Raw genomic sequence first — 2500 nt, forward strand, 5'->3', positions numbered from 1 at the left:
TAACAATGAAACTGAGACGCGCTTTTAACCGGGTGAGTTGCTGATTATTGGCTAGTTCGGATTTCATTTCGTGTCCAACTTTTTCTCAAAGCTCGGGTGGCACGTAGGAATAGGGCAACAATTCGGCAAGCCTGTGACATCAAAACCAAACGGCATTACGCAAAAATCAGAGAGCGAGCCAGCCAGGAGTCGAACCTAGAATCTTCTGATCCGTAGTCAGACGCGTTATCCATTGCGCCACTGGCCCACCGCCTGGGGATCCTCGTGCTTGCAGCCCGACTCGTTGGTTTTCGACGTGACAGAAGCCTGTATTGCTGTCTGCTTGTTCTCATGTTATTAGCAGGCCAGCATTAGATCGGCTCTTCCCTGGTGGTCTAGTGGTTAGCATTCGGCGCTCTCACCGCCGCGGCCCGGGTTCGATTCCCGGTCAGGGAAAGCTCTTTTGCCCCCCCCTCCCCCCCAATGGCGGACTGTGAAATCAAGCTCTGTTGGCCGCTTTCAGAAGGCCGGCCCCCCCAAAAAAGGTGGGCACGTGAAAAACAACCTCCTTCGAGCCGGAGTCGAACCAGCGACCTAAGGATTGCCAACGTTCCTCCTACAGTCCTCCGCTCTACCAGCTGAGCTATCGAAGGCGCAGGTCTGTGGGGTCACAACCTCGGCCTGTGGGGTCACAACCTCGGCCTATTAGGTTTCTGCAGCTCGACTGCTGGCCAAAAAACGGCTTTCGACGCAGGAAGACGTGTGGCCCTTTTTCGTAGAGGGAAGCACAGAGGAGCCCACCTTCCAATACCGGGAGTCGAACCCGGGCCACCTAGGTGAAAACCAGGAATCCTGGCGGTAGACCATATGGGAACTGGTCAGTGGAAGCCTTGTCCGGGTAAAAAAAAAGATTCCAAAAATACTCACGCCACGCATTCGAAAAAACAAGTGTGGTCTTGCATTGTGACCGTTATCTCAAGGAAAAACAGCTTATCGCCCGTCTGTCAAGGTACAGAAATGAAAAAATCATGAGATTAACAATGAAACTGAGACGCGGTTTTAACCGGGTAAGTTGCTGATTATTGGCTAGTTCGGATTTCATTTCGTGGGAACTGGTCAGCGGAAGCCTTGTCCGGGTAAAAAAAAAGATTCCAAAAATACTCACGCCACGCATTCGAAAAAACAAGCGTGGTCTTGCATTGTAACCGTTATCTCCTGACCGGTAGCAAAGAGGAGCCCGCCTTCCCATACCGGGAGTCGAACCCAGGCCGCCTGGGTGAAAACCAGGAATCCTGACCGGTAGCAAAGAGGAGCCCGCCTTCCCATACCGGGAGCCGAACCCGGGCCGCCTGGGTGAAAACCAGGAATCCTGACCGCTAGACCATATGGGAACTGGTCAGCGGAAGCCTTGTCCGGGTAAAAAAAAAATTCCAAAAATACTCACGCCACGCATTTGAAAAAACAAGCGTGGTCTTGCATTGTAACCGTTATCTCAAGGAAAAACAGCCTATCGCCGGTCTGTCAAGGTACAGAAATGAAAAAATCATGAGATTAACAATGAAACTGAGACGCGGTTTTAACCGGGTGAGTTGCTGATTATTGGCTAGTTCGGATTTCATTTCGTGTCCAACTTTTTCTCAAAGCTCGGGTGGCACGTAGGAATAGGGCAACAATTCGGCAAGCCTGTGACATCAAAACCAAACTGCATTACGCAAAAATCAGAGAGCGAGCCAGCCAGGAGTCGAACCTAGAATCTTCTGATCCGTAGTCAGACGCGTTATCCATTGCGCCACTGGCCCACCTCCTTGGGATCCTCGTGCTTGCAGCCCGACTCGTTGGTTTTCGACGTGACAGAAGCCTGTATTGCTGTCTGCTTGTTCTCATGTTATTAGCAGGCCAGCATTAGATCGGCTCTTCCCTGGTGGTCTAGTGGTTAGGATTCGGCGCTCTCACCGCCGCGGCCCGGGTTCGATTCCCGGTCAGGGAAAGCTCTTTTGCCCCCCCTCCCCCCCAATGGCGGACTGTGAAATCAAGCTCTGTTGGCCGCTTTCAGAAGGCCGGCCCCCCCAAAAAAGGTGGGCACGTGAAAAACAACCTCCTTCGAGCCGGAGTCGAACCAGCGACCTAAGGATTGCCAACGCTCCTCCTACAGTCCTCCGCTCTACCAGCTGAGCTATCGAAGGCGCAGGTCTGTGGGGTCACAACCTCGGCCTGTGGGGTCACAACCTCGGCCTATTAGGTTTCTGCAGCTCGACTGCTGGCCAAAAAACGGCTTTCGACGCAGGAAGACGTGTGGCCCTTTTTCGTAGAGGGAAGCACAGAGGAGCCCACCTTCCAATACCGGGAGTCGAACCCGGGCCACCTAGGTGAAAACCAGGAATCCTGGCGGTAGACCATATGGGAACTGGTCAGTGGAAGCCTTGTCCGGGTAAAAAAAAAGATTCCAAAAATACTCACGCCACGCATTCGAAAAAACAAGCGTGGTCTTGCATTGTAACCGTTATCTCCTGACCGGTAGCAA

At 52.6% G+C, this 2500-nt stretch overlaps 1 protein-coding gene and 6 non-coding genes across 7 annotated transcripts in view; 1 reads left to right on the forward strand and 6 right to left on the reverse strand.

The window, feature by feature from the left end:
• Positions 1–2500, reverse strand: part of LOC141305341 (uncharacterized) — a 587365-nt gene that overhangs the window by 320109 nt on the left and 264756 nt on the right. The gene's annotated exons all lie outside the window — the stretch shown is intronic.
• On the reverse strand, positions 175–247 carry trnar-acg (transfer RNA arginine (anticodon ACG)). The gene has a single exon. It is a non-coding gene; the product is annotated as a tRNA-Arg (tRNA).
• trnay-gua (transfer RNA tyrosine (anticodon GUA)) lies at positions 546–632 on the reverse strand. The gene is given in 2 exon segments: positions 546–581; positions 596–632. It is a non-coding gene; the product is annotated as a tRNA-Tyr (tRNA).
• trnae-uuc (transfer RNA glutamic acid (anticodon UUC)) lies at positions 1299–1370 on the reverse strand. Its single transcript has one exon. It is a non-coding gene; the product is annotated as a tRNA-Glu (tRNA).
• Positions 1706–1778, reverse strand: trnar-acg (transfer RNA arginine (anticodon ACG)). Its single transcript has one exon. It is a non-coding gene; the product is annotated as a tRNA-Arg (tRNA).
• trnae-cuc (transfer RNA glutamic acid (anticodon CUC)) lies at positions 1895–1966 on the forward strand. The gene has a single exon. It is a non-coding gene; the product is annotated as a tRNA-Glu (tRNA).
• trnay-gua (transfer RNA tyrosine (anticodon GUA)) lies at positions 2076–2162 on the reverse strand. Its single transcript is given in 2 exon segments — positions 2076–2111; positions 2126–2162. It is a non-coding gene; the product is annotated as a tRNA-Tyr (tRNA).

The sequence above is a fragment of the Garra rufa genome, unplaced genomic scaffold (genome assembly GCF_049309525.1).
Source record: "Garra rufa unplaced genomic scaffold, GarRuf1.0 hap1_unplaced_002, whole genome shotgun sequence".
Taxonomy (NCBI): Eukaryota; Metazoa; Chordata; class Actinopteri; order Cypriniformes; family Cyprinidae; genus Garra; species Garra rufa.